This window comes from Tupaia chinensis, unplaced genomic scaffold, assembly GCF_000334495.1.
Source record: "Tupaia chinensis unplaced genomic scaffold, TupChi_1.0 Scaffold149798_1, whole genome shotgun sequence".
Lineage (NCBI taxonomy): Eukaryota > Metazoa > Chordata > Mammalia > Scandentia > Tupaiidae > Tupaia > Tupaia belangeri.
The window spans coordinates 1,131,665-1,139,312 of record NW_006209642.1 but is presented as its reverse complement, the minus strand read 5'-3'; the positions used below and the strand labels follow the sequence as shown (position 1 = coordinate 1,139,312).

Sequence of the window (7,648 nt, the reverse complement as noted above, 5' to 3'; positions counted from 1 at the left end):
ATTTAAAAGGATTAGTTTATATTTCCATGTAAATTTTAAATTAACTTTTCCATTTAAAGTTTTTACTGATTTTTAATTTACATTTCTTTATTTCTTTTTCCTTTATACATTCAATCACATTACTTAGCTTACAAAGTGAATATTTCAACATTTGAACATTTCTCCCCAGTCCAGTTGATAAAACTATAAAATATCTTCAACAGATAATACCACATTTCTTTGCCTTCTGAGATAGGCAAGTGCTCTCATTTTTATTTTATATGTGAGGAAATAAAATCTCCACGAAATGTGATTTTCAGTCAGTCTTCTGGCTCTTTGTCTACATTTTTGGGGGGTTAAATGTATTTACTTCAGCATTTATTAATCACCACATATTTACGAGTACCTACTGTGACCAAACACTATTATAAAAACTCTCCTGCTTTAAAACCATATTGCTTCAGGACAAGCAGATAGCATAATGGTTACATTGTTGTACTCCCATATAGTCAACCTAGGTTCAAGTCCCAGACTTGATGACTTAAAACTCATCCTGGGCAAAAATCCCAAGATGTGAATGGAGGAGAAGGAATTGTGGCTATTGCCCGTGGAGGGCGGGATGTGTGACTTCTTGCTTTCTGTCTCTCATGCACCACATAACAAAACTCTCAAAAGAAAGAAAGAAACAAAGAAAACTCAAAAATAAAACCATGTTGTATTTTATGCTATGAAATAAGAAAACCATATTGCTACCTAGTCATCATCACATTTAATTATTAATTTAGGTATAGAAAGGAAGATGGCCTTAGTCTAAGAGTCTCAGGAGAAGTACCTGCAATGCTGAGCAGAATAGGCAGGAACTTGATCCCAAGCAGGAGCCGGCTGGACACTATGGCCAGAATAACTACCTTCGAGGTAGTAAGCACAAGATTCAGGTTCTGCAGTAGCAGCCCAAAGATGCAGAGGAGAGGGCCGAGCACCTCCAGCGGGAAGTAGAAGAGAGGCAGGCCTCGGAACATGCTGAGGCCAAGGTGGCCTTCCTTGAATCATAGGATCTAGGTGGTTGAAGAGGAGCTAGACTATGCACAGGAGAGGAGCTAGACTATGCACAGGAGAGCCTGGCAAAAACTTAAGGAAGTGGCAAAAGCTGCTGATGAGAATAAAAGAGGTATAAAGGTTATTGAAAATTGGGCCTTAAAATATGAAGATAAGATGGAACTCCAGGATAATGAACTCAAAGCTACTAAGCACATTGCAGAAGAGGAAGATAGGAAGTATGAAGAGATGGCTCATAAATTGGTGATTATTGAAGGAGACTTGGAATGCACAGAGGAACAAGCTGAGCTGGAGGAGTTCCATCGCCGAGAAAGGGAGGAGGAGATCAGACTAATGGACCAGAACCTGATGTGTCTGAGTGATGCTGAAGAAAAGTACTCTCAGAAAGGAGACAAATATGAGGAAGAGAGAAAGATTCCTACTGATACACTCAAGGAGGCAGAGATCCATGCTGTCTGCTGAAAGATTGGTAGCCAAGCTAGAAAAGACAATCGATGATTTAGGATATCAATGGAAATAACCAAGCTCTATAGGAATAATGATCAGGGCCAGCAAGTGACATGGTGGTTATGGTGCTAGACTCCCACATGGTTCAACTGCAATTCGAATCCTGGACCTGGTGGCTTAAAATTCACACTGGCATATGTGTGTGCATGTGCCCAAAATCCCAGGAGAAGAATGGAGGAGAAGGGATTTTGACATGGCATTTACCCTGAGGAATGCTTCTCACTTCCCCTCTCACTGTCTCTCTCTGTCTCTTTAGTGAGTGCATGTGCCCTCTGGGAAAAAAAATTTAAAAAAGAAAAAAATATATTAATACAGTTTATTCTAAGCACAGATATGAGTGGCTGACCTAGAGAACAGGAAGGTATTTGGGGAGTGCTCAGATGTAGTGGCTCTTTTCATACAGTTCTGAGAGCAGGAGACACAGACGAAGTTGCCTATCAGTATCAGGAGTCTTCACAATTGACCTGGTCAAAAAAAACAAAACAAAACAAAACAAAACAAACAAACAAACAAAACAAAAATCAAAAACCAAAAACACAAAGACAAAAACACAGGACATTTTGAAGAGGAAGCTTTTAAGTTTACAGGTAGGTTTAGAAATTCTTAGATTAGTAATTGGTTAAAAGCACAAGTTTTTGCTTCCAAAAAATTAGAGTCAGTAAAGAGTGCCTGTGTTTAACTTAACAGAGATAAGGTTTTATTATGTGTCTAATAAGGCCATGCCAGGGACAAGATGCAGGGACCATCCATCTCACAATCACTGTGCCACAGCAGTCTGTTAGAGCAAGATTAATGTTTGTAGATGTGACTTTCCAAGCTCCTTTAAAAAGCATATTATTTTTTATAAGTTTTATTTATTTATTGGAGAGATTTTTGCTGTAGGGCGTGTGTGTTCACCAGAGACACAGAGAGACAGAAAGCAAGAAATCACCTCCCAGTGGGGTTGGCCGCACCGTAATCCTTTCTTCTGCGTTTTTCCAGCATCTTGCCCAAATACACACAGTGCCCAGCATGAGTTTGAAGCCACTGGGTCTGAGACTCAAACCACTGTCAGCCATTTGGGGGTCCAGTGACGTAACTGTTACGTCATCTGCTGGTCCGAAAACATCTTATTAATAGAGTAGGAAAAGTAGTTAGGGTTCTGTCCTCAGGAACATAAACTGAAATGCACAAAAGAGGAACATCTTTGTACGAAGAGCATGCTGACCAGACTGCCTGACCTGCACAAGACACAGAGCATCCTGGTTTCACCCTGCTGCTGCTCCTCCCCCGACCCTGACTCCACCTGAGGCCAGCCTGCCCAAAGCTGACCTTGAAACTAAGGGCTCATCTTTAAGTCGAAGGCTGCTTCTTCCTTTTGCCTCTCCCCTTACCTCCCCTTCTCTCTCTCTCTCTTTTTTTTTTTTTGCCAAACTGTCTCTATATCTTCCCAGAGATTCCAACTGAGCAGAGTCTGAGCACCTTTTGGGAACAACTTTTAAGGGAACGTCAGCACAGTGTGAAGTGTCTTTAAAAGCATCTTGTGATGTACATTTTATAATTACCTTGCATGTTTTTGTAGCAACCTTTTGTAAAACATTCCAAATAATCTCACATCTCCCAAGCAGCCATCCAATCCCTTCCTCATCTTTGGAAAGTAACTTTTCATCTTAGATGAAAGAGAGCATGTGCTCTCTCTCTAGAGAGAAAAGGTATAAGACCTCCTTACTGGGAACCAAATAGAGTCCAGGGAAAGACTTGACTACTGAAAACACCATTGCTCGGTACAAAGTACCAGTCTAGTTGGAAAGATGATTCAGGTAATTTATTATTATTATTATTGTTCTTGTTGTTGTTGTTTAATCTGAGCTGACCAAATTAAGAGAGGGTGAGATCTCTGAGACCAAATTTTTGTCACATCTCTATCTCCTTCCCAACCACTCAGGGTGGATCACGTGCCCCTTATGTTCAGGTGACCTCTTAATTACTCCCTTCCCTTTAAATGAAAGAAAATGATGTCTTAGCCACTGAGTTAGCCATATGAAACTCATCACCCTCTTCTGGGTCTTAAGCTACTCTCTCTAAAAGTGCCAACTCATTGTGCTTTGGATAATGGCAGTGCTGGAGAAATTTTTTCAAGAGGTCTGTTAGGTGTATATCCTGCAGCTTATTGGCTTAAAATGTACTCTCCTTTGATGTGGTCCCTTTGGGGCCAATTGGTTGAAAACCAATAGTCCAATTGTTTTAAAATTGGATATTGATAACTGTATTTTTCGAATAAAGAACCAGTACCTAAACTCTCAAAAAAATAATAACAGGAGTCTCAGATTTTCAGAAAGAATGTAATTCCAGACTGGGAAAGACCACATTTCTAAATATAGGGTCAGGAACTATAATTTAAAGGATTGTTTTTTTTTTTTTTTCTTTTTTTCTGGGGAGCTTAAAAAAAAGCTATCTATGTAGAAAATGCTCATGTAGATTACTTTCTTCTTTATTTGACTTTAGATCTTTTAAAATTAGTTTGCTTTTCTCCTCTCTATAAACTTCTTTTTTTTTCCCAAAAAACTAAAAGGATATTTTAATGAATATATCTATCATGTATATTAACAATTATTTTATTGCTTAAAAGTATATTTCTGATGGGAACCAGCAGTTAGCGTAATGGCTGTGTCGCTGGACTCCCATGTAGTCGACCGCGGTTCACATCCTGGACCCGGTGGCTTAAAACTCACGCCGGGCGCGTGTGCGTGTGTGCCCAAGATCCCAAGAGGAGAACGGAGGAGAAGGGATTGCAGCATGACCATCCCCTCTGGGGGGTGATTTCTCGCTTTCTGTTTCTCTGTCTCTCTCTGTCTGTCTGGCGAGCACATGCACCCTATAGCGGTATATTTCTGATAAGCGAAGTCAAGTCATTACAGGTATCATATGTAAATATCTTTGTATGGACGTGGCCTGGGATTTCAGTGTAAGACATCTTGCAGTGATAATGGACCATACAAAATGGGAAAAGCTTGATGTCCAGGAACATAAGGAAAAAATTTAAGATGTTAGCATCAGAAATATATCAGGGGCTGGCTTTATGTCCTGTTGATTAGGCAGCCAGATCCCATATGGGTGATTCACTTAGTTTTATAAACCTTATAGATTAATGATGGTTAATAAAAAGATGAAAACTAGAGGAGTAAAACATAATTACTCATTTCTTTTATAAGTGAATAAAATGGAGTACATCTGGAGCTGCAAGGGAAAATTTAGTTCTCCAGTAATTTAGGTTTTGTTTTGTTTTGTTTTATTTTGTTTTTTGTTTTTCAGAGTCTGATAGCTTAATTATCCACAAATTCCAGTCTCTACAAATTTTATAATTTCTTTTTCCTTTATGTAAAACAACATACTTTTCAAATAAAAACTTGTTTTTATTTTATATTGAGGCATGGCATATTTTCTCATTACCTTTTTTCTGAAATTTCAATAACTGTTCTATTAATCAGTAAGGTTTTTTGTTTTTCCTTCTTAAAAGACCTTATTATACTTAAAATTAACTTATTTAATTTTTATTTATTTATTTATTTATTTTTTTAGATTTTTTGTCATAGGGCACGTGTATTCACCAGAGAGCGAGAGAAAGACAGTAAAAGGGAAAGTGAGAAATCACCCCTCAGGGAGATGTCTACACTGCAATCCCTTTTCCTCCATTCTCCTCCTAGGATTTTGGGCATGTGTGCACATGCACCCAATGGCATTTTCAAGTCCAGGACTCAAGCCATAATTGGCCACATGGGAATCCAGCACACCACCTCTGGTTCCCAAACTAATTTTTAAATGATTTCTCCTATGTAGCATTCTATTATGAACAACATTCTTCTTTGAATAATAAATTAAATGGAATATTATATTGAATCATATCAAATGGCCATTTCTGTGTATCAAAAGTAGGAAAATTTCAGCATTTCACATACAGTTTAATTTAATATAGTTCATTGACATTTTACAGCAACATTGTGTTGCAACAATATCGTTACCCTTAAAAAAAAAATCTGTGTTCTCTTTACTTGTTGGTCGGTGTTTAATGATGTCCTCACAGTGGGTAATAAGTAAGTCAAGGAAATTTTTAAGTATCATAACTTTCATCAGGGACCAGCGTGGTAGAGAGAGATAGAGGCAGAGAGATACACAATCCTGAGGGGTCTCTCTGTGTTGCAATCTTTCCATTCCAGCCTTCCAGACAGCCATAATCCCAGGCATTCTGCCACTTTGCATATTTTCTGGTCAGTCCCGGGTCCAAACTTGGGTCTCCCATGTGATCCCAGCATTAGACAGTGGTGTGCCATCACTTGAGCTTCCGCGAACAGGCTAATTTGCTGCTATAAATATGCTGAATAGTACAAATTCTATAGTCAATATACCAACTTTAAAGTACTTACTAATATCACTCTATCTATAAAAATTCGCTTTTCCCTGATAGGTATCTCCTACTATCTCTCAGGTCTAAAGTGGGCCTATTTTCCTTAAAGAAATATTATCAACTCTTAATAGCCCACTGAGATCTTAGTCTCTTCTCAACTTAGAGAACAGTCAGGTGTGTGTGTGTGTGTGTGTGTGTGTGTGTGTGTGTGTTTGAGTATTCTTTTATTATACTTGAAATACTATATTTTTATTAGCGTTTTATATATTTATAATTTATCTACATAAATATTATTGATTGTAAGATTCTTAGTAAAGACCCATATCTAGTTTGTTGGTTCATAAACCGGGTCATCAGAAAAGTATTTTTTTTTCATGTTTTTCTATGTGAAAATGCATCATGACTTTTCTGATGACCCAATACTATTCAATCTAACCAAATAAAATTTTAATACTTGTCTCATCCACAACCATATTCTAACCATTTCCACTGCTTCAGTTTTTCTAAATAAGCTTGTGAGACTAAGCTGTATAAGCATGTCTTTATAAAATAGAAGATAAACATATGATGCTAAGAGCAAGAGACTAGAGTTTTATCAAAAAGGCATTGCTTAAAAACAGGAAGCAGTAAGTAGTAGGGATGTAAGTACACTTTTATTAATTAATATATTGATTACTGATGGGTCATGACAGTGCAGAGAGGTTAAGCATAAAGAAGAATTCATGATAATCTCATGAATTCTCTAGCTTTGCAGAGGGATGTGCTCAGGTCAAAGTAAAAGCCCTATTCCATTTGAATAGCAGATAAACCTAGTACTGATCCATTTCAGTTTATTCTATGTTCTAATTTTTACATACTTCCCCTACATTTTTTACACTCTCAGATATATTTTTTTGATTGACTCTAGTTGGAATTTGTCTTGTTAAAAAGAAAGAGTTGATTTTTGTGATCATTAACCTCTTCTTGCTTTTCATAGGTTTTCTTTTAAGTGAGCGCTGATGTCTTCAAAGTTGTATTTCAGACACTGAATGCCACTCTGTCAACACATTTCCATATTATTTCTTCTTGCTTGATTCTTTGGGGCATTTTTGGTAACCCGATTCTGTGAAGTTACGCAAGTATTTACATGTATTATATTGTCTTCAACTGATAAAATAGCCAAGTCATTAAAAAAAATTTAAAACCTCAAATAATTGCTTTACTGATTTAGGAATTGCTATTGACAATTTGATCTATCACTTGGATGGCTGAATTCTCACGACAGCCAAATCAGTAAAGCATGTACACATCTACAGAATTAGAGCTGGCGTAGATAATGACGACCATCTAGCAAAAGCATTCATTCTGCAGTCGAGAAGACTAAAGCAAAAGAGGTGAGGTAGCTCTCTCAAGGTCTAACTTTTGAAATTTGTGTCTGTTTTCATGGGTTGTCAATAGAAAGATTAAACTAATATGCTTAATTTCATCAATTCTCTCTAAAATTACTTCTTTTGCCATCAAAAAGCTTTGAAGAAAGGGAAATAAAAAAATTCCAGGGATGAGGAATCATTGCAAATTTTTTCTGCTTATTTATCCCTGTTTCTTTAATCCTTTGAACGTGAAATGATGACATTTCCACTGCTTCTGACCCTTTCTATTTTTCTGTAAACAGTGATGGTCCCAAATTGCCTTTCAAACACTGAGCATCACTCTGTTTCACCCACCCGCAACTAATTATTATTTTTT

General features: G+C 37.3%; 1 pseudogene; it reads left to right on the top strand.

The window, feature by feature from the left end:
- The first annotated feature begins 870 nt into the window (after positions 1 to 870).
- LOC102491486 (tropomyosin alpha-3 chain pseudogene) lies at positions 871 to 2,831 on the top strand (annotated as a pseudogene).
- The last annotated feature ends 4,817 nt before the right edge of the window (positions 2,832 to 7,648 follow it).